This window comes from Scyliorhinus torazame, chromosome 4, assembly GCF_047496885.1.
Source record: "Scyliorhinus torazame isolate Kashiwa2021f chromosome 4, sScyTor2.1, whole genome shotgun sequence".
NCBI lineage: Eukaryota > Metazoa > Chordata > Chondrichthyes > Carcharhiniformes > Scyliorhinidae > Scyliorhinus > Scyliorhinus torazame.
This window is the reverse complement of record NC_092710.1, coordinates 157849253-157874021: the sequence shown is the minus strand read 5'-3', so window position 1 is coordinate 157874021 and position 24769 is coordinate 157849253.

The window sequence follows — 24769 nt, the reverse complement described above, 5'->3', positions numbered from 1 at the left end:
GGCAGAGCAGACGGGGAGAAGTTGCTGAACACAGCGGGTCTGGTGGCCTGAAGTGCATATGTTTTAATGCAAGGAGCATTACGGGTAAGGCAGATGAACTTAGAGCTTGGATTAGTACTTGGAACTATGATGTTGTTGCCATTACAGAGACCTGGTTGAGGGAAGGGCAGGATTGGCAGCTAAACGTTCCAGGATTTAGATGTTTCAGGCGGGATAGAGGGGGATGTAAAAGGGGAGGCGGAGTTGCGCTACTTGTTCAGGAGAGTATCACAGCTATACAGCGAGAGGACACCTCAGAGGGCAGTGAGGCTATATGGGTAGAGATCAGGAATAAGAAGGGTGCAGTCACAATGTTGGGGGTATACTACAGGCCTCCCAACAGCCAGCGGGAGATAGAGGAGCAGATAGGTAGACAGATTTTGGAAAAGAGTAAAAACAACAGGGTTGTGGTGATGGGAGACTTCAACTTCCCCAATATTGACTGGGACTCACTTAGTGCCAGGGGCTTAGACGGGGCAGAGTTTGTAAGGAGCATCCAGGAGGGCTTCTTAAAACAATATGTAAACAGTCCAACTAGGGAAGAGGCGGTACTGGACCTGGTATTGGGGAATGAGCCCGGCCAGGTGGTAGATGTTTCAGTAGGGGAGCATTTCGGTAACAGTGACCACAATTCAGTAAGTTTTAAAGTACTGGTGGACAAGGATAAGAGTGGTCCGAGGATGAATGTGCTAAATTGGGGGAAGGCTAATTATAACAATATTAGGCGGGAACTGAAGAGCATAGATTGGGGGCGGATGTTTGAGGGCAAATCAACATCTGACATGTGGGAGGCTTTCAAGTGTCAGTTGATAGGAATACAGGACAGGCATGTTCCTGTGAGGAAGAAAGACAAATACGGCAATTTTCGGGAACCTTGGATGACGAATGATATTGTAGGCCTCGTCAAAAAGAAAAAGGAGGCATTTGTCAGGGCTAAAAGGCTGGGAACAGACGAAGCCTGTGTGGCATATAAGGAAAGTAGGAAGGAACTTAAGCAGGGAGTCAGGAGGGCTAGAAGGGGTCATGAAAAGTCATTGGCAAATAGGGTTAAGGAAAATCCCAAGGCTTTTTACACTTACATAAAAAGCAAGAGGGTAGCCAGGGAAAGGGTTGGCCCACTGAAGGATAGGCAAGGGAATCTATGTGTGGAGCCAGAGGAAATGGGTGAGGTACTAAATGAATACTTTGCATCAGTATTCACCAAAGAGAAGGAATTGGTAGATGTTGAGTCTGGAGAAGGGGGTGTAGATAGCCTGGGTCACATTGTGATCCAAAAAGACGAGGTGTTGGGTGTCTTAAAAAATATTAAGGTAGATAAGTCCCCAGGGCCGGATGGGATCTACCCCAGAATACTGAAGGAGGCTGGAGAGGAAATTGCTGAGGCCTTGACAGAAATCTTTGGATCCTCGCTGTCTTCAGGGGATGTCCCGGAGGACTGGAGAATAGCCAATGTTGTTCCTCTGTTTAAGAAGGGTGGCAGGGATAATCCCGGGAACTACAGGCTGGTGAGCCTTACTTCAGTGGTAGGGAAATTACTGGAGAGAATTCTTCGAGACAGGATCTACTCCCATTTGGAAGCAAATGGACGTATTAGTGAGAGGCAGCACGGTTTTGTGAAGGGGAGGTCGTGTCTCACTAACTTGATCGAGTTTTTCGAGGAGGTCACTAAGATGATTGATGCAGGTAGGGCAGTAGATGTTGTCTATATGGACTTCAGTAAGGCCTTTGACAAGGTCCCTCATGGTAGACTAGTACAAAAGGTGAAGTCACACGGGATCAGGGGTGAACTGGCAAGGTGGATACAGAACTGGCTAGGCCATAGAAGGCAGAGGGTAGCAATGGAGGGATGCTTTTCTAATTGGAGGGCTGTGACCAGTGGTGTTCCACAGGGATCAGTGCTGGGACCTTTGCTCTTTGTAGTATATATAAATGATTTGGAGGAAAATGTAACTGGTCTGATTAGTAAGTTTGCAGACGACACAAAGGTTGGTGGAATTGCGGATAGCGATGAGGACTGTCTGAGGATACAGCAGGATTTAGATTGTCTGGAGACTTGGGCGGAGAGATGGCAGATGGAGTTTAACCTGGACAAATGTGAGGTAATGCATTTTGGAAGGGCTAATGCAGGTAGGGAATATACAGTGAATGGTAGAACCCTCAAGAGTATTGAAAGTCAAAGAGATCTAGGAGTACAGGTCCACAGATCACTGAAAGGGGCTACACAGGTGGAGAAGGTAGTCAAGAAGGCATACGGCATGCTTGCCTTCATTGGCCGGGGCATTGAGTATAAGAATTGGCAAGTCATGTTGCAGCTGTATAGAACCTTAGTTAGGCCACACTTGGAGTATAGTGTTCAATTCTGGTCGCCACACTACCAGAAGGATGTGGAGGCTTTAGAGAGGGTGCAGAAGAGATTTACCAGAATGTTGCCTGGTATGGAGGGCATAAGCTATGAGGAGCGATTGAATAAACTCGGTTTGTTCTCACTGGAACGAAGGAGGTTGAGGGGCGACCTGATAGAGGTATACAAAATTATGAGGGGCATAGACAGAGTGGATAGTCAGAGGCTTTTCCCCAGGGTAGAGGGGTCAATTACTAGGGGGCATAGGTTTAAGGTGAGAGGGGCAAAGTTTAGAGTAGATGTACGAGGCAAGTTTTTTACGCAGAGGGTAGTGGGTGCCTGGAACTCACTACCGGAGGAGGTAGTGGAGGCAGGGACGATAGGGACATTTAAGGGGCATCTTGACAAATATATGAATAGGATGGGAATAGAAGGATACGGACCCAGGAAGTGTAGAAGATTGTAGTTTAGTCGGGCAGTATGGTCGGCACGGGCTTGGAGGGCCGAAGGGCCTGTTCCTGTGCTGTACATTTCTTTGTTCTTTGTTTATATCAGGGTCTCAATCTTGCCCAGGCCTTCCTGGAAGACTTCAGGGTTGTGGTGAGCCACTGTAATAGGAGATGTAAGGTAGGACCTGCACTACAGGTTCGCTGGTAGCTCCTGCCGGCTGGCTCCGCCCACGGAGAACTGTATAAATATGCATGACCTCCAGTGCCCTGTCATTTCGCCAGCTGCAGCAGGAGGCCACGCATCTGACTGTAATAAAGCCACAGTTGTACCCAACTTTAGTCTTTGTGCAATTGATCGTGCATCAATTTATTACAGTCAGATTTTCCACAGAATGGATATCAGAAGAAAGCCCGATCGCCTGCAGCTGGATCCGCACTCGCCCGACGCCAGAAAAGACTTTACTCACTGGAGAGCATGTTTTGAGGCCTACATCAAGGCTGCGGACCCCGAGCCAACGGAGGCTCAGAAGATAAACGTCCTGTACTCCATACTGAGCTCCAGCGTGTTCCCTTTGATCCAAGACGCCACAAATTACACAAAAGCAATGGAACTCCTTAAGGAACACTACACGCAGAAGGCGAATACACTCTTCGCCAGGCATGTACTCGCCACCCGCTTGCAACTACCTGGTGAGTCCATCATTGACTTTTGGCGGGCCCTAATTCCACTCATCCGGGTGTCAGGCCGTTACGGCCTCCGAACACGCGAATCTCCTCATGCGCGATGCCTTTGTGAAGGGGATTGCCTCGGACCGCATCCGAGAATGATTACTGGAAGGGGCCACGCTCGAACTGGTGGAGACGAAAACCTTGGCGCTCTCCATGATGGTCACATCCCGTAACGTACAATCGTACCCCTCCCACCGCGCTGCCCACCCTTCTACTCCTTCCTCCCCCTCCTGGACCCCGCCGACGACCTCCTCATCCCGACATCGGAACCGCACACGTTCACCACCCGAAGCATCCGATGGCTACCCGTAGCTCGCTTCGATGACGCTAGACCAATCTCGCCCGCACAACCCGGCCACTGCATTGACGACGGTTAAAACCAACGGCCACCCGACCTTGTGCCTGCTGGACTCCGGGAGCACCAAAAGCTTTGTTCACCCAGATACAGTAAGGCGCTGCTCCCTCGCGGTCCACCCTGCCAATCAAAGGATCTCCCTAGCATCCGGATCCCACTCCGTCCCGATCCGAGGTTTTTGTACAGTCACCCTCACGGTCCAGGGCATAGAATTTAGTAACTTCCGTCTCTATGTCCTTCCTAATCTCTGCACTGCACTCCTGTTGGGCCTGGACTTCCAGTGCAACCTCCAGAGCCTCACCCCTTACCATTTGCGGTCTTGCGACCCTCAAGGTCGATCCCCCCTCCCTTTTTGCCAATCTAACTGCGGATTGCAAGCCCGTTCGCACTAGGAGCAGACGGTACAGCACCCAGGATAAGACCTTCATCAGGTCCGAAGTCCAGCGGCTGCTTAAGGAGGGTATTATCGAGGCCAGCAACAGCCCCTGGAGAGCCCAAGTGGTAGTGGTTAAAACTCGGGAGAACACAGGATGGTCGTGGACTACAGCCAGACCATCAATCGGTACACGCAGCTCGATGCGTACCCCCTCCCACGCATATCTGATATGGTCAATCAGATTGCGCAGTACCGGGTCTTCTCAACAATTGACCTGAAAATCACCTACCACCAGCTCCCCATCCGGAAGTCGGACCGGCCACACACTGCCTTCGAGGTGGACGATCGCCTCTACCACTTCCTTAGGGTCCCTTTCGGTGTTAGAAATGGGGTCTCGGTCTTCCAAAGAGAGATGGACCGAATGGTTGACCAGTACAGTTTGCGGGCCACCTTTCCATACTCAGATAATGTCACCATCTGCGGCCATGACCAGCAGGACCACGATGCCAACCTCGATAAATTCCTCCGCACTGCCACTCTTCTCAACCTGACCTACAACAAAGAGAAGTGTGTGTTCAGCACGACCCGGTTAGCCATTCTCGGCTATATAGTCCAAAACGGACTTCTCGGGCCCCACCCCGACCGCATGCGCCCCCTCATGGAACTTCCCCTCCCCCACTGCCCCAAGGCCCTCAAATGCTGCCTGGGGTTCTTTTCCTACTACGCTCAGTGGGTCCCAAACTATGCGGACAAGGCCCGCCCACTCATTCAGTCCACCCTTCATGCCTCTGAAATTCAAAACTCATCCGTCGAAAAGGAGGCCCAAGCTATCGTTGAAGCGGTGCGGCATTGGATGCATTACCTGGCCGGTAAGAAATTCACTCTCCTTAAGGACCAACGGTCGGTAGCCTTCATGTTCAATAACACACAGCAGGGCAAGATCAAAAATGATAAAATCTTGCGGTGGAGAATCGAGCTCTTCACCTATAATTACGAGATTTTGTATCGCCCCGGTAAACTCAACGAGCCCCCAGACGCCCTCTCCGAGGTACATGTGCCAGCGCATAAGTGGAGCAACTCCGGGCCCTTTGTCACCCGGGGTCACTCGATTGTACCATCTGGTCAAAGCTCACCATCTGCCCTACTCCGTCGAGGAAGTAAGGACAGTCACCAGGGACTGCCAGGTCTGTGTGGAGTGCAAGCCGCACTTCTACCTGGTGGAGGCTTCCCGCCCCTTCGAGCGCCTCCACCGACCATAACACGTACATTCTCAGTGTGGTCGATGAGTACTCCAGATTCCCCTTCGCTATCCCATGCCCTGATATGACGTCTGCCACCGCCATCAAGGCCCTCAGCACCATCTTCGCTCTGTTCGGTTTCCCCGCCTACATCCACAGTGACAGGGGATCCTCATTCATGAGCGGTGAGCTGCGTCAGTTCCTGTTCAGCAGGGGTATAGCCTCCAGCAGGACAACCAGCTACAACCCCTGGGGAAACGGGCAAGTAGAACGGGAGAATGGGACGGTTTGGAGGGCCGTCCAGCTGGCCATATGGTCCAGGAACCTCCCAGTCTCTCGCTGGCAGGAGGTCTCCCTGACGCTCTGCACCCCATCCGTTCACTATTGTGCACCGCCGCTAATAACACACCCCATGAACGTGTTTTTACCTTCCCCAGGAAGTCCACATCCGGGGTGTCGCTCCCGACTTGGCTCGCTGCTCCAGGACCGGTCCTTCTCCGTAGGCACATCCGACTCCACAAGGCGGACCCCTTGGTGGACAGGGTTCAACTGCTCCCCGATAACCCTCAATATGCCTACGTTGAGTTCCCCGACGGCCGCCAAGATACTGTCTCACTCAGGGACCTGGCACCGTCAGGTTCCACCCCAACACACACCCCCACCAATTCGCCCCCCACCCCCCCACCTCCCACCGCGCCGCTAATATTGACCCCACCAGAGCACCTCCCTCTCCCCTTGTCCGCACAAGGGGACGAAGAGGACTTCTGCACACTCCCGAGGTTCCCCGATGACTGGCCAGCATCTGCACCGCCATCGGTGCCACCTCCACCACCGCCAGCACCAACTTCGCCGCCACCGTTACGCCGGTCTGCCTACCTATTATTGAAACTGTGGTCCCCCTGTGCAATTCTTTCTCTAATGGGTGGCCATTAGAGACAGTCATTCTGATGGGAGGCAACACGTGGCACGACAATGCAATGCAATTGCATGCACTCCTCATCATCAAGTTGATCTGTGGAGAGTCCGAGCCCTGGGTTAGCGTCCCCCTCGGGCAGGGTGGCCTGTTTGCTGGCTGATTGGTGACCTGTGGTTCTGCTGGTCGCAAATGCCGCCCCGCCTTGGGTGATCCTTCATCGACTCTGGGGAGGTGCCCCTGGCTGTAGCGGCCCTTGGCCAACAAGCCTCATCCCAACGGTGTTTGAACCAGGACGAAGCTCCGGGTGGGTGGGCTCAGTCCAAGGGAGTGCTGTTCACTAGAACGGGGGGTGACCTATGCTGTTGACCTCCAACCCTGACATCCGTTGGATTTTGTGAACTTCTTTCTCTGTGCTATCCTGTGAGAGGGAGATCTTAACGGTCTTTTGCAGGTCCAGCTACGGCTCAGCAAGCACTTTCCGCTGGGTAGCCATACTATTTGCTCCGCATACAAGGCCGTCCCACAGCATCTCAGATAGGGATGGCCCATAGCTTCAAAACTCCAGCAGTTCGCACAATCACTCCAAAAACCTGGTAATGGATTCCCCTGGCGTCATCTCGGCCTTCTAAATCGGTACCTCAGTATGATAACTGACAGCTTGGGGTCATAGTAGTTTGGCACAAGCGCCACCAACTTTTCAAACATTTTGGAGTCTGCCCCAGGTTGCCGAGGTACACCCTGCTGGATTGACTGTTGCTTCTGGATGTGGAAGGGGAGGGCAGGATAAGAGACTTATACAGGTGGCTGGAAGAACAGGGAGGTGAGCGAGTGGTGAAGGTTAAGAAGTGGGAAGTGGAGCTGGGAAAGGAGATAAACTGGGGAGCATGGAGTGAGGCACTACGAAAGGTAAATGCGACCACCTCGTGCGCAAAGATGAGCCTGATACAGTTCAAGATGACACAGGATACATATGACGCGGGCAAGAATGAGTGGATTCTTTCAGTCGGGGACCAGCGAATCACACACATATATGTTCTGGGGCTGCGAAAAGTTGGAGAGATTCTGGGTGGGAGTGTTTGAGGCACCAACAAGAATACTGGGGGAGGAGTTTGAGCCGGACCCTTTGGTGGTAGTGTTTGGGATATCGGAGAAGCCGGAGTTGATGGAGGGGAGGAAGGCCGATGTTGTAGCCTTCGCCTCTCTGAATGCCCAGCAATAAATTTCATTGGAGTAGCGGTCGGCAACGCCACCGGGGGTTGCGGCTTGGCTGGGTGACTTATATGACTTTCTTCGGCTGGAAAAGATCAAATACGAGTTAAGGGGTTCTGTGGAGGATTTCGGGGCAAGGTGGAGGATGTTCGTGACTGTGTTTGAGAAGTTATTCATCATAGGGGGTGAGGGCGGGGAGGGGGGGAGAGAGGGCAAAAAAGGGGTAAAAGTTGTACAAACTGTTTAGTTGTGTGTTAGGAAGTTTGTTCCCTGAATTGTTAATATGTTATAACTTTTTGTATACTTTTAAAAAGAACACCTTGGTATCTGGGGCCGCGAGGTATGCTGGCCTCTTTATGGTGCTGAAAGTGGAGGGCTCACAGACGGTCAGAAGAATCACCGTCTACCGATCATCCCCAACAATAGCGTTCACTTTAAAAATGAACACATACGCTCTGCATATTGAGTCCAGTCATCTACGCCCACTTCGAATGTGTCAAGTTGACCAAAGAGCGGCATTTTCAAAACGGTGCAAACCTTATTCTTTTGTGGAGAGATGGTCGTGCTCCAATTGGTTAACAGCGCTGTAGTTACACTTTATCTTTGTCGTCAATTTAGTAGTCATGGAGGAGTCCGGAAAGGAGAGTCGTAAATAATGTTTATTTCCTAGAACATCATATTTACAAGTAAATGTTTCAGTCCCAGTCGGGTCTACTCTGCAGCTCGTCTCCTACCCAGACTGGCTTTTATAGTACTGAATTAATTAGGCTGTGGAAGGACCTCTGCCCATCAGTGGGGGAGTTTGTACACCATGAGGCTCATGGGGAGATTAATCAGGTCGTCCCTGTGGGTTTCATGGGGGATATAACAATAAGTAAGAACTTACTCGAAGGTTTTAGAGAGAAAAAGTTCTGAAAAACTCATTACAACTTACAAGCTGATTCATTAACATTGGTTCATTTGTTTCTGTTAAATCTACTAATGACTTTTTGCTTTCAAAAAGTGATGCAACTGTATAAAACAATCACGATTAATTTCTATGAATTCTTTTACATCATTCATGTGACTCCTGGGGGTAACAGATTTTAGAAGAGATTAATTAGAGTACTCTAGAAATGCACAAAATGTTGTTTTATAATTCATTTATTCAGTTTGTAAAGTTGTTGTTGAGTTTTCTTCTTTTGAGTCCAATGGAAGCCAGGTGCATCTCCACGGGGAGACTGATGACAAACCGTAGCAAACGACAGCCGCACAGAGAACTCACTATTCACAAATGATGGAACAAGTCTCATCACAATTTACTGACCAATTTAGTTCCAATTTTAATAATTATTTTCATTTATCTGAGTTTTTCGGCTACGTATAATGACTTTAGCGGTTAATTAATGGAAGATGTGGTAGCATTTGGGAAAGAATCAATATGAGGGAAAGCATTTATCTGAATAATCAGAAAAAACTGATAAATACTTTCCTGCATTATGTCGCCCGGAAATTACTGCTGGTATCGGAGGTCAGTTAGCTCAGTTGGCTGGGTGACTGGTTTGTGCTCAACACCAACAGCGTGGGTTCAATTCCTGTACCAGCTAAGGTTATTCATGAAGACCTGCCTTCTCAACCTTACCCCTTGCCTAAGGAGTGGTGACTCTCAGGTTAAATCGCCACCAGTCTGTGGTCCTCAGGGACTATGGCAGCTTTCATTCACTACTGGTATTACTGTGAAGATCGATACTACTTGTGAGTTCGAAGGGCGGCACAGTGGCGCAGTGTTTATCACTGCTGCCTCATGGCGCCGAGGATCTGGGTTCGATCCTGACTCTCGGTCACTGTCCATATGGAGTTTGATGTGGAGATGCCGGCGTTGGACTGGGGTGAGCACAGTACGAAGTCTTACAACACCAGGTTAAAGTCCAACAGGTTTGTTTCGATGTCACTAGCTTTTGGAGCGCTGCTCCTTCCTCAGGTGAATGAAGAGGTCTGATCCAGAAACACATATATAGACAAATTCAAAGATGCCAGACAATGCTAGGAATGCGAGCATTAGCAGGTGATTAAATCTTTACAGATCCAGAGATGGGGTAACCCCAGGTTAAAGAGTTAAATTGTCTCAAGCCAGGACAGTTGGTAGGATTTCGCAGGCCAGATGGTGGGGGATGAATGTAATGCGTCATGAATCCCAGGTCCCAGTTGAGGCCGCACTCATGTGTGCGGAACTTGGCATGAACTCCGGCGCCGACCTAGCCCCTTAAGGTTGGGGCTCGGCCCCCAAAGATGCGGAGAATTCCGCACCTTTGGGGCAACGCGATGCCCGACTGATTTGCGCCGTTTTGGGCGCCAGTCAGCGGACATCGCGGCGCTTCCGGAGAATTTCACCCCTTAAGTCCAATATGCCCATCTTAGGGGCTGATTTAGCACAGTGGGCTAACTAGCTGGCTTGCAATGCAGAACAATGCCAGCAGCGTGGGCTCAATTCCCATACCGGCCTCCCCGAACAGGCGCCGGAATGTGCCTTTTCACAGTAACTTCATTGAAGCCTACTTGTGACAATAAGCAATTATTATTATTATTATTATTTCTAAGATTCACATTTACATACACAATGTCAATAAACAACTCATCTGAAGCTGAAGCAGCAAACATCTACACCTTTGAATACTTTGCATGTATTGGGCAGTGAATTTTGTGTTCCTATCATATTGCAATTGCATGATGTCATGTTCATGCAATAATGACTCATAGATTTATTGATTTATGGAAAATGGAGACATTGGGCGCAATTAAACGGAAAGTGTCATTTTGGGCGCGATTGGTGGGTGTTTCTCGATGGCTGCTTTGGTCAGGTCGCGGCCCGATTTAATAGCATTTAGTGCCGTAAATAAGCCCTCACGAGATTCTCGTCATTATTGGCTGTCTCACCGTCTGATTCGCCAAGCTCATACCTCAGCGTGTCGTCCCTAATAAGAGGAGCTGCTTTTAAATGCTACCTCACCACTCACTTGCAGCAAACACACAAACATGGCAGCACAAAGACCTGCTCCATGCTTTGAGGATGCCGACCTGGTCAAGCTTCTTGACACCGTCAATCTGAAGTGGGGCTTCCTGTTCTTCCGAAGTGGGCAGAGGACCAGCAGCAGGGTCACCAATACCACCTGGGAGGCAGAGGCAGTGGCTGTCAGTTCAGGCAGCATGACCAGGAGGATCGCAGTCCAATATCAGAAGAAGACCAACAACCTCTGCCGAGCTGCAAGGATAAGTTACCACCTTTGTCCTGGCATCAGTTCCGCCTGCCACCCCTCAAATTCCCAGAACCTCCCAACCCACAAATCACTGGCTGACACCTCGCACCCTACCCACATCCAATCTGCATGCTTGTTCCTCAGAACCCACTGGCACTCACCAACAAAACCCCTCCATGTCCAGGCGCGGTGCCCACACATGCTACCTTTTATAGACCCCCTGACCCATCAAGCGTCTGGGTTAACCATGCTATCTCTTTGTCCATGCAGGAAAAGATAGCCCATAATAAGTGGAAAAGACCAAAGACGGCGATCCGATTCCTCACCCCCTATGAGGAATGCGCTCTGAAATCGCAAGGTTTTCTGAGGAGTGATCAGTCACCAACAGTTAGGGTAGCCTGTGCCAGAGAGGTGAGAATCCATTGCCTCTTCACCCAGATGACCTGTCTCAAGTGAGTAGTTCCCTCTCACTAACCACGGGCAAAATTCTCCGTTATCGGCGGAAAGTCCGCCGATCGGCGCAAAAAACGGCGCAAATCCCACTTGCGTCACGTCATAAAAATGGGACGATAGTCTCCGGCCCGAAATGGGCTAGCAGCGACGTAACGGGATCCGCGCTTGCGCAGTGGTTCACGCCGTGCAGCGTCATACGCGCTGCACGGCGTGACGGCTCATAAGGCCGCGCAGCTCCCCCCCACCCGACCGCAACACCCGACTGGATGGCTGGCCGTCGCTCAGCCCCGAGGTTCGAGTCACGCGATGTGGAGGCGCTCCTGGACGCGGTGGAGCAGAGGAGGGACGCCCTGTATCTCGGGCACGGCCGCAGAGTTGCCCCACGCCACAGCCGGCGTCTGTGGAGGGAAGTGGCGGAGGCCGTCACCGCTGTGGCCCTGACACCACGGACAGGCACCCAGTGCCACAAGAAGGTGAACGACCTCGTCAGAGCAGGCAGGGTGAGCCTCCCCCATATCCCCCCTCCCCCATATCCCCCCCTCCCCCATATCCCCCCCTCCCCCATATCCCCCCTCCCCCATATCCCCCCCTCCCCCATATCCCCCCCTCCCCCATATCCCCCCTCCCCCATATCCCCCCTCCCCCATATCCCGCATATCCCCCCTCCCCCATATCCCCCATATCCCCCCTCCCCCATATCCCCCATATCCCCAAGTGAATCCAGCCCTAACCTTAACCTCTGCAATGCACGCGCAACCGATGGCGTGCACCTGCCTAACACTGTTGCCTTTTACCCCTGCCACCACCCCCCCCCCCCCCCCCCCACAGGAGAAGCGCGCACACAACAATAGGGAGCATGTGAGGACTGGAGGAGGGCCCGCTGATGAGAGGCCACTGACCGTACACGAGGAAAGGGCCCTGGAACTGGCTGGCGGACCTGAGGACCGGGAGGTTGCTGATGCAGAGGTCGGGAGCCCACGAGCAAGTGAGCCATCAACAGCCCGTCCCCATATTCCCCCTCCCTATATCCTCCTCCCCCGTATCACCTGATCACTGCCTGATGTCTAACCATGCATGCTTCATTGTGTATCGCAGGACCAAACGTCCAGGCACCCATCCCCGCAGATGCAGACCGCCCGCAGGATGCCCCTCGGAGACCACAGGAGACGGAGAGACCCGGACCCTCCAGCATGCGATGCCTGCAGGATGCCCCTCGGAGACCACGGGAGACGGAGAGACCCGGACCCTCCAGCATGCGACGCCCGCAGGATGCCCCTCGCACACCACGGGAGACGGAGAGACCCGGACCCTCCAGCATGCGACGCCCGCAGGATGCCCCTCGCACACCACAGGAGACGGAGAGACCTGGAGCAACAGGGAGACGACACCCCCATCACGTGCGGGAGCGACCACCCAGCGATGAGGGGGGCAGCCACAGGCCCCCGTCACATCCGAGCCAGGACACCACATCCAGGACACCACTACCCGGGACACCCCTACCCGGGACACCACTACCCGGGACAGCACTACCCGGGACACCCCTACCCGGGACAGCACTACCCGGGACAGCACTACCCGGGACAGCACTACCCGGGACAGCACTACCCGGGACAGCACTACCCGGGACAGCACTACCCGGGACAGCACTACCCAGGACACCCCTACCCGGGACAGCACTACCCGGGACAGCACTACCCGGGACAGCACTACCCGGGACAGCACTACCCGGGACAGCACTACCCGGGACAGCACTACCCAGGACACCCCTACCCGGGAAGACGAAATACCGGACAGTGACTCAGAGTGGATGGGTGGAGACGAACCCCCACCCCAAAGTGCCATGGAGTCAGAGTGGGACGAAGAGCAGGACACATCGCCACTGCTGTCACCAACGCCCTCCACCATCGCAGAAACACTCACCACGGTTGGGCACTTTAGTGATGAGGCGTCTGGTACACTCACTGGTGCGCACAACACAGCCGTCCCGGTACAGCAGGTGGAGGTAGGAGCAGCAGAGGGACCGGGCGGTCGGAGGGCAGCCCAGGCCAAGCGAACATCTGCCGCCCAGATGGATCCCGGGTTCCTGCAGTTACCACACCCACACAGATCCGATGCAACCACCGACACGGAGACGAGCGAATAGGGTGACGGGTGGCTTGCGGCGGCTGCGGTCGCAGGTGGAGGAGTCCACCCGCGTCCAGGAGCTGGGAGTGGTCCCGGTCATGCGTGCCACCCAGGCTGACACCGCACGGGTGGCGTCCGCGGTGGAGGCAATGGGTGCGACGGTGTCAGACATGGGGAACGGTTTGCGAGGCCTGGGGCCTTCCGTGCAGGCGGCGTCTGTGGCCCAGGAAATGGCTGCCCTCTCACAGGAGGCCATGAGCCAGTGCCAGCGCCAGATGGCAGAGGCGCTCAACGCCATAGCCCAGTCTCAGCAGGCCATGGCCCAGTCTCAGCAGGCCATAGCCCAGTCTCTGCAGGCCATGGCCCAGTCTCAGCAGGCCATGGCCCAGTCTCAGCAGGCCATGGCCCAGTCTCAGCAGGCCATCGCTGAGGGCATCGGCGCCAGTGGCCATGTGCGAGCCGGCGTCGCACTGTCACAGACAGGGTTTGACAACACCCTGGGCTCCATGGCTGCAAACCTGCAGACCCCTGTCGATACCAGCACGGGCCTCCAGGACTGGCAGTGCCAGATGTCGGGGGCGCGTCGGATGGCCAGTCCGTTCGCATCCCCCACCCATGTAGAGGCCTGGGGGCCATCGGGCACCCCGAGGGAGGAGGAGGTGGTGTGGTCCGTCCCGGCTCCCTCTGTAGGGGAGGTCCCGGTACACCGCGACACCTCGGACTCCCCCCCTTCCGTCCCAGGTGCATCGGGTGGGCAACGGGCAGGACAGGCTGGCAGCTCGCCATCCCAGTCGCCCGGGCCGCAGCCTGGCCCATCTAGGCCAGGACGCCCCAGGAAACGGCCGCCAAAGGGATCCAGTGTCAGAGGGCAGGAATCACAGGAGTCCACCTCCAGTTCTGCTGTACCGTCTGGGGAACCACGTAGACGTAGTCAAAGGGCCCGTAAGGCCAAACAATTAGACACTGAGTAAGTTGGCACGGGTGCAGGGCACAGATGAGTTTTAGGGGCTAGGGCACGTGCATGAACTCCTTTGGTTATTAAAGTCAATGTTACACCTACCGAAGCTGCCTTTGTGCTCTGTCCAAAGCGTGCGGGCGTGTCATGTACGTTGAGCGCAAGTGTGTGTGTGAGGGGTGGTCTTACCTCAGCCCCAGGTGAGTCTGCCCCCTTCTCCCTGGGCCGCCATCAACATCCCCCGGGCAGAGGACGGGACCGTGCGCTGCAGTGTCACAGCCGCATGCAGGGATGGTCCGGGTGGATGGTGGTACTGTGGCCATGGGTCAGACATAGTCCAACGATGTAGAGCCAGGAGCTCATCGCAGGGCGGGTTGTCATCATCCTCCATGGCCTGCGATAGACACGCGTCCACCCGCAACTGGGTGAGCCCGGCCCGTTGTGCCGCCGGTGGATCGGCAATTGGGGGGGGGGGGGGTGGTGTGCATGCGGGTGGGGTGTGTGGGGTTGGGGAGGGGGGTGAGGGTGCTGGGTGGGTGGATGGGTGGGGGGTGTGGGTGGTCGGCTGTTGCCATGGTGTGCGGTCTGTGGCCATACTACCCGATTCCCACGCCCATCTAGTCAATGAAGCGGGCGGATATCAGTCTGTCCCGTGCCCGCTGGGCCAGCCGGTAACGGTGGACAGCCACCCGCCTGTGTCTACCCCGTCTGCCCTGACCATTGCCCCCATCCCCCTCATCTGGGTAGGACTGCGCCTCTTCCTGCTGCTCCTCCACTCCGCCCTCCTCTGCCTGCGGCACATCGCCCCTCTGCTGGGCTATGTTGTGCAGGACGCAGCACACCACAATGATGCGGCCGACCCTATCTGACCGATACTGGAGGGCGCCCCCAGAGAGGTCCAGGCACCTGAAACGCATCTTCAGCACGCCAAAGCACCTCTGGATCACTCCCCTTGTCGCTACATGGGCATCATTGTAGCGGTTCTCCGCCTCATTGCGTGGCCTCCGTATAGGTGTCATCAGCCACGATCGCAATGGGTAGCCCCTGTCGCCCAGCAACCAGCCCCTCAGCCGGGTATGGCGTCCCTCGTACATGCCGGGGATGGATGACCGCGACAACACGAATGAGTCATGTACACTGCCTGGGTGACGGGCGCAGACGTGCAGGATCATCATGCGGAGGTCGCAGACCACCTGTACGTTCATCGAATAAGTCCCCTTCCTATTAGTGAACACGGCCCTGTTATCTGCAGGTGGCCGCACGGCGACGTGCATCCCATCGATCGCGCCCTGGACCATGGGGAACCCGGCCACGGCAGAGAAGCCCACGACCCGGGCATCTTGGCTGGCCCGGTCCACGGGGAAGCGGATGTAGTGGTCCGCCATGGCATAAAGGGCATCTGTCACTGCCCGGATGCACCGGTGCACCGATGTCTGCGATATGCCGGACAGATCCCCACTCGGTGCCTGGAATGACCCCGTTGCATAAAAGTTCAGGGCCACCGTAACCTTGACGGACACGGGGAGAGGGTGTCCCCCACCAGTGCCACGCGGTGACTGGTGTGCCAGCAGGTGGCAGATGTGTGCCACGGTTTCCCGGCTCATCCGGAGTCTCCTCCTGCATTCCCGGTCCGTGAGGTCCTGGTATGACTGCCGGGGCTGGTACACACGGGGCGCCCTCGGGTGCCTCCATTGCCGTGGCGCCGCGACGTCCTCCTCCCCCTCCTCGTCCTGTCGGTCAGGTGTCCTTCCAGCCTGGGCGGCTGCCGCCTGCCCCTCTGCGGCAGCCTGCGCCGCCTCTCTGGCACGCTCCTCCTCCTCCTCCTCCTCCTCCTCCTCATCCAGGGCAACATAGACATGAGCGGCTGCCACCACGGCGGCCAACATCGCTGGATGGTCTGAAAACATGACGGCCTGGTGGGGGGGGGGAGGGGAACGACGACATGTCATCATTGCCCATATCCCCTCCTCCCCCCAGCCAGGTGGCATGGACCGCATGGGTCCAACTGTTGGAGGCTGGCACCTGGCCAAGTGGACCAACTCATTTGCCCTCCCATCACCCTCCTCGGCACGGACCCTCTCCCCAACCTCCACCCCAGCACGGACACCCCCCCCCAACCTCCACCCCAGCACGGACACCCCCCCCAACCTCCACCCCAGCACGGACCCCCTCCCCAACCTCCACCCCAGCACGGACCCCCCCAACCCCCAACCGCCACCCCAGCACGGACACCCCCCCCAACCTCCACCCCAGCACGGACCCCCTCCCCAACCTCCGCCCCAGCACGGACCCCCCCCAACCCCCAACCTCCACCCCGGCACGGACCCCCCCCCCCCAACCCCCAACCTCCACCCCAGCACATACCCCCTCCCCAACCTCCACCCCAGCACGGACCCCCCCCAACCCCCAACCTCCACCCCAGCACGGACCCCCTCCCCAACCTCCACCCCAGCACGGCCCCCTCCCCAACCTCCACCCCAGCACGGACCCCCCCCAACCCCCAACCTCCACCCCGGCACGGACCCCCCCCAACCCCCAACCTCCACCCCAGCACGGACCCCCTCCCCAACCTCCACCCCAGCACGGACTCCCCCCAACCCCCAACCTCCACCCCAGCACGGACCCCCTCCCCAACCTCCACCCCAGCACGGACCCCCCCCAACCCCCAACCTCCACCCCGGCACGGACCCCCCCCAACCCCCAACCTCCACCCCAGCACGGACCCCCTCCCCAACCTCCACCCCGGCACGGACCCCCCTCCCCAACCTCCACCCCAGCACGGACCCCCCCCAACCCCCAACCTCCACCCCAGCACGGACACCCCCCCCCAACCTCCACCCCGGCACGGACCCCCTCCCCAACCTCCACCCCGGCACGGACCCCCTCCCGGCACTCCCCCGGAGCCCAGCCTACTCTAACCTCCCCCCCCGCCGCACACACACACACACACACACACACACAAGCCGAAACACACCTCTCCTCACGCAATCAGTCTGCGGCCACGCCATTTCCTGCCCAGAGCCAACCCCCCAGGCCGTCACTCACCTCCTTGCTGGTCGGCGTGAGCCTGGAGCACCGGGTCATGCCGATGAAAAGGAGGTTTGATTCACGTCGACGTGAACGATCATCACGTCGACGGGACTTCGGCCCATCCGGAAGGGAGAATATCGGCAGGCCGAAAATCGGCTGCCTTGCGCAGACCCGTGACATTCTCCGCGGCAGCGGCGCCATTAACGCCCCGCCGACTTTTCTCCCTTCGGAGACTTCGGCGGGGGCGGGGGCGGGATTCACGGCGGCCAACGGCCATTCTCCGACCCGGCGGGGGGTCGGAGAATGACGCCCCTGATGTCCATGGTCTCCCAGGATCTCCACCTGATGAGCCTGTGCCATCCGGTATCATTCCGCCCCCACTGCCACTCAAGAGATCACTTCAGAAAAGAACTTTGATGAAGCATCACTGCTATCACCCAAACCTTCCACCAGCGCAGAGACACACACCTCGGTGGGCGACATTAGTGGACAGGCTTCTGGGGCACAATCTGGTGAGCGCCACACAGTTGCTATTGCACGTCAGGTGGAGGCAAGAACAGCCGGGGAAACAGCAGTCGGAGGTCTGCTGGATCCCAGAATTCAGCGGGGTCCCAATCAGATGCCGAGCCTCTGAACAAAGTTCTCCCAGAACTGATGCAGATGATAGGACAAAGCAGTGACATTCAGGAGGGCATGTCAGCGACATTCCAGCAAGTGCATAGCCGACGTGATGAGTCCCAAAGGCTACGGGTGCAGGAGATGTTGCCGACAATATGTGGCACCAAGGCCAACACCGCTAGGGTGGAGGCCATAATAGGAAACCTGGAGCACGATGTCCGCGTTTTGAGTGGTGGTGTCCAAGATGTGGCTCAGTCTGTGACGAGCATAGCTAAAGGTCTCGACACCATGTCCCAGTTGCTGAGGGGAATGTTCCAGACACAGGGAACATTGCTGAGGCACTGCACAGCATGTCCCAGTCACTGAGGAACATCATTGACGGTGCAGGCAATGGGAAGACGTCAGGACTGGCAGCGCCAGATAATTCAGAGGCTGCCCCTCCATCCCATGGAGAACCCCAAGGCCCTATGGGCACTGTCAGGGTGGAGGAAGCACAGGACGCCAAGCTGGGGTCTGCCACCAAGGAAATCACGATGGTCTCCAGTTCTTACGAATCCCCTTGTCCTGACACTGGCTCATCTCAAGGGCAGCCGGCAGAACAGGTTGACACGGCAACGCCAGTGACACCAATAAGTCAGCCAGAGCCCTCCTCTTCCAGAGGATGTCCGCCAAGGGCATCGAAGGCCACAGGGCGTGGAAAGCAGGCCTCCACGTCTGGTATGCATCCTGGGGACTCACCTTGACGTCACAGTAGACAATAAAAAATCAAGAAGGTTGGGGAGCATGAGTGGGCACAGCGATGGGGGCGAGGGGGTTTGGTCACTATCGGTAACGTGGGGGACTACAAATGTGAAATGTTCACTATCAAAACACGTCACACCTTTTACATGTGAAGCCTCAGTCACGTTAATCTTCACAGCAGGCATGTTTGTACCCCCACCCACTGTTGCCCTCCACTCCCCCCTACCGCCAACTCCAGGGCACAGTGGTCCAAGATCAAACGCCCCCGATGCAGACCCCTTTCAGAAGCTGGCTGCGAGTGCACTATCAGCAAAAAGACAGGAATCAGACTTTGGCATAAACTGAGGAGCACCAGAGCTTACCTCACAGAGAGTTACCATTACTCACCTGTCTTGTATAGTGACTTGCTGACAGTACAATACAGGCCCAGCACTCTGGGGTAATGTTACACAGACCCTTGGAGGGTGGAACAGGGTAGTTGGGGAGGGGGGAAGTGGGAGGGGCTGGGAATGGGTGGAGAGAAGGATTTGGGCAGTGCGGAAGGAGAGAAATGGGGAATGGGGTGAGGGATTGGTGGCAGGGGGGATTTGAGGGATAAAGCGGGATTTCAGGGAGGAGGGAAATTGGTGGCTTGAGCTGATAGACACAGAATTGTCCGATGAGAACTTGGTGGGGATGAGGGCCTCCTGGGGGCAGTGGGTGTGGAGGGGGGGGTGAAGGGGGAAAATGTGAGGAGGAGGGAGGGTGGCGGAGGATGGGGATGCGAGGGGGATGGAAGGATTATGGGAAGGAGGGAAATTGGTGGGGGGGTGAGCTCTGACGGATAACCTCGTCATCTGAGAATCTGGTGAGAATGAGGGTCTCTGCTGGGGAGGGTGTGGCAAGGAGGCATGGAGGATAGGGGAATTGGAGAGAGAAGGAGGGATTACAGGCTGCAAAGCACATTAACTCCTCAGGGACTTCCCCAGTCAAACCACATTCTCCTGGTCAATTTCACCTGTTGTTTCCTGGAAGCAAAACAAAATCCTTTTAAAAAACATGACCACTGCAGTCAAACACACCATATCCCCAGGTTTTAACCCTTAACTTGTCCCACTATTTAGAAGCCAATATTCCTAAAATCCTCCATTTGCCACAATGCCCACAAGTAAATTTTCCACATGGATACTGGGCTAAGCAGCCTGTAATTAACAAAGTTCTGCCAGACTACTTTGACTATCATAACTGAATTTGCACTCAATAAAAACATTACAAAAAAAAAAACTGCATTTGCTATATTCGAATCCAGTACTGATGAAGCTTGAAAAATATTAGCTGAAGTATGTTCCTTGATCGACTCAAAATACACAATAACTTGCTGAAAGTATGGTGATGATGCCTGAGCATGAAAATTGATTGCGGCTTTTGTTGTTGACTTTGCTTAATAATATCATCCACTGAAACAGAAAATCAGCTCTCATGTCTTTACCAAACTTCAGTTTTGATAGGCTGCTGAACAGCAAATCCAATTAGACATCTTCTTAGTAGAGTGTCTCGCATGCTCTGTTTGAAATTCTCGCCATTTGGCTGAGTATTTCCGCAAACAATCTTTCCCTTTTGTTGTAACTTGGGCAAGGGGTTTGTGATGAAGGAAACATTTCAACACTTCACAAGCTGGAGAGACAAATCAGGGACAACAGAAAGAAAGTTGGTTGGAGACCAGGAGGATTCCTCTGCTCCTCTCCGAATTGTGCCATGGGGTCCTTTACATCTACCCAACCAGGCGTTTGTGGCCTTGGTGTAAATGTCAAGGTGAGGCCTCGATCACGTGAGCAAGTCTGGAATGAGGCTACACCGCAACCTTCTTACTCAGGGACAGTAGCTGCTACTGAGCCAAGTTAGCATTAAATGCCCTACACCTGAATTTGTGATCAATATTTGTGTCTGATTCTGTCCAAGGTTGGTTTGCATGTATATTATCTCACATATAATAAATTTAATTCCATATTTTTGAGTGTCTAAATTAATGCCTCCCAAACTTTTATCTGTCACAGCACACCTTTATACGACAAAAAACTTTAAGGCACACCTCCTATTTGAGCTGACCTCAAGAAAAAGCCTTTATCACTAAAACCTCCTAAAAACATGTCAAGCCACCATTTAATTTGTTTAAGAAATTTACAATGAAAGCATTATCACAATTTGCATGTCACATTTTTAAAAATTGAAAATGCACACAATTTAAAGTTGTTTTCAGGTTTATTTAAGTCTATTTCTCAATGTGTACGTTCATAAATGAAGGAAATACTGTGAGCAGCATCTTACTCAGAACATTAATGCAACACCTGGGCCTGCCTCTGTGAGCACAATTTTTTAATTCGGGGAGGAACTGATGAAAGAGTGATTCACTGGTCTTGCTCCACTGATTGGATCTACCTGCTTTTGCTTTTTACATAAGCCTGTGCTCAGAATGCTAACTCGCACAGTGAGATTATTGGAAACGACAGGTTGGTACTGCCAGGTTGGCAGTGGCATGGTGCCCAGGGGCAGTGTCAGGGGTGGGGCCTAAAGGGACGGGCATGAAGGGCGACCCATTGGGAGGTCCTCAATGTCAGAAATCAAAGTTTGGGGTGTTGGTGCTGGTGTTGGAGGAGGGAAGAGCAAGTCGGTGATCAATATTCGGTGGAGGGGGGGAACATGCATTAATTGCGACGGGTGGGATTGGGGGATTTAGACCCTGTTGTCTGTTGTGGGATGACGACAGAGGGGTCTTTAATTTCACTTTAAAAAGATGCTCCGACCTCTGTAAAGTCAAGCTTACCCATGTGTTTCGGTTCCCACTCCTCCCAATGATGGAGCAAAACATGCCCCTCCTCAACGAAATGGCGAAGTGTGGGACAAACCTATTGGGAAACATGCCTGTTTCTCCAGAGAGAAACACGCTAATTTTCAGACTGAACCTGACACTTTGCCATTTATTGGGAAAATCTCACCCAATGGGCTGGATTCTCCGTCGGGAAAACTGTGGTCTTTTACGCCAGGAAAACTGGCGTCAAAAGCCACAGATTCCCCGTTTTGCTGGGGGCCAGTAGGCAGCTGTCATGGAACACGCAGCTCCAGCTGCCGATACGGTCACCCGCACTTCCGGGTCAGAGGCCGCGCATGAACACAACAGCGGCCTCCAGCAGTCGCGCCCTGCTCCATGTCAGACTCAGCCCGCGAACCTGGTGCGCCGAAATAGTGACCGCATCGGCCGCTCGCGCGCCCCGGACGGCCCGCACACATTGCCCCCCGCCCCAAATGAAGCCCCCCCGCCCGCCAATCCACCCTCCCCCGACTGTGGCGGTCCCAGACTGAGCCGCAGCCGCCACGCGGGATCACAAGGATCACAGACAGTAGGACCATGTTAGAACCACGCCATCGGAAATTTGGCCGGTCAGGGACGGAGCATCGTGGGGCGGGCCTCAGGCAATGGCCTGAGGCGGTGGATACTCGGCGCGGTGTACTCGTTCAGGGATGGAGAATTGCGAAAGCGCCGCTCGTCCCGATTTCGTGCGTCAAAATGGATTTTCCGTCCCGTCGCCGAATGCGATCTCGGCATCGGGGGGTGGAGAATCCAGCCCCATGGTTGTCATGATATACATCACATTACATGGTGCAATCACACACACACTGACACAGATGGACATACAGTAGGGCCAACCAGCATACACAACATCGCAGCCAATCACCACTGAGAGCACATGCACTATAATGTCAGGGGACACCAGAGTTCCCGCTCATTCTAGCAGCAGCCAGCTCAGAGCACAGAGCTCACAGCCTGCCTCTCAGACATTCACCATGTGCTGAGTACCTCACCTGGATAGTGATAGGACAGGGTCCACAGATAAGCTGGTAATGCAGGTACCCAAGCTTACAGTATGTTATTACAGTTGAGTTGTTAATAAAATAGAGTTACACCATCTCCGTGTTGACCTGATTGTAGACCAGAACACCCAACACGACAATGGTCTTTGATGATTAAAGAGAAAATGAACAAAATGGATCATGTATCCAGTCAAAGTCTTCCATACACGTGGAAGGGAAGTCGCATTTAAACCTTTCTTGCAATGTTTTAAACGATTTGTGAAAATGAGGTGGACTATAGTTTTGCCCAATAGGATTCGCTGGCGCCATTATGAACATCTCAATCGACTCATTTGCCCCTTTTTCCTGCCAAAGGGCCAGTTTTAAGCTGAAGCCTTTAAGTTTATCCGTGGTAATCGGTGGCCTGGCCCGCAATCGGGGCCCACCGATCCGTGGGCGGGCCTGTGCCGTGGGGGCACTCTTTTCCTTCTGCCTTCACCATGGTCTCCACCATGGCGGAGGCGGAAGAGACTCCCTCCACTGTGCATGCGCGGGAATGCCGTCAGCGCCCACTAATGCTCCCGCGCATGCGCCGCCCGGAGATGTCATTTCCGCGCCAGCTGGCGGGGCGGAAATTTGTCCGTCGCCGGCCTAGCCCCTTAACGTTGGAGCTCGGCCCCCAACATTCCGCACCTTTGGGATGCCCGACTGATTTGCGCCGTTTTGGGAGCCAGTCGGCGGACATCACGCCGATACCAGAGAATTTCACCCGAAAAGGCACGATGTCCGCCAACTGGCGCCCAGAACGGCGCCAATCAGACGGTCATCACGCAGCCAAAAGGTGCAAAATGCTCCGCATTTTTGGGGGCCGAGCCCCAACATTGAGGGGCTAGGCCGGCGGCGGAGGAATTTCCGCCCCGCCAGCTGGCGGAAACGGCCTTTGTTGCCCCGCCAGCTGGCGCGGAAATGACATCTCCGGGCGGCGCATGAGCGGGAGCTTCAGCGGCCGCTGACAGTTTCCCGCGCATGCGCAGTGGACGGGGTCTCTTCTGCCTCCGCCATGGTGGAGACCGTGGTGGAGGCAGAAGGGAAAGAGTGCCCCCACAGCACAGGCCCGCCCGCGGATCGGTGGGCCCCGATCGCGGGTCAGGCCACCGTGGGGGCACCCCCCGGGGCCAGATCGCCCCGCGCCCCCCCCAGGACCCCGGAGCCCGCCCACGCCGCCTTGTCCCGCCGTTCAAAAGGTGGTTTAATCCACGCCGGCGGGACAGGCAATTTATCGGCAGGACTTCGGCCCTTCCGGGCCGGAGAATCCAACTGGCGCGGCCCGATTCCCACCCCCGGCGAATATCCGGTGCCGGAGACTTCGGCAACCGGCGGGGGCGGGATTACGCCAGCCCCCGGCGATTCTCCGACCCGGCGGGGGGTCGGAGAATGACGCCCCTGTTCTTTCAAATTACAGATGAATCCCTTGACTTTTCCCATCATGGAAGCTTCTCTATCTGTACAGATGATATTGCACTTGGTCCAGGGAAGACTGTGAGCGCGATTCTCCACCCCCCACCTGGTCGGAGAATCGCCGGGGGGCGACGAGAATCCCGCCCCGCTGCGCTGAAGCCGGCTGTCGAATTCTCCGCGCCGATTTTCGGGCGGAGGCGGGGATCACGCCGCGCCGGTCGGGGGCCGTTGGCAGCGGCACCCCCTAGCAATTCTCCGGGCCCCGATGGGCCGAGCGGCCGCCCGGTTTCGGCCAGTCCCGCCGGCATGAAATGGACATGGTCCCACATGGCAGGACCTGGCTGGAAGGCCGCTAGTGGAGTCCTCGGGGGGGGCTCTGCGGGATCCGGCCCTGCGGAGGGCCCCCACGTTGGCCTGGCCCGCGATCAGGGCCCACCGATCTGCGGGCAGGCCTGTGCCATGGGTGCACTCATTCCTTCAGCGCCAGCTCCACCATGGCCGGCGCGGAGAAGGAGCCCCCTGCGCATGCGCCAGAACATGCCGGCAGTTCTGTGCATGCACGGGACCACGGCGGCCCTTCGCGCCGGTTGACGCAGCGCCAATTCCTCCGCCGCCGGCCTAGCCCCCGGAAGTGCGGAGGATTCCGCGACTAATTGGAGCCTGTTGCTCATTTTCTTTAT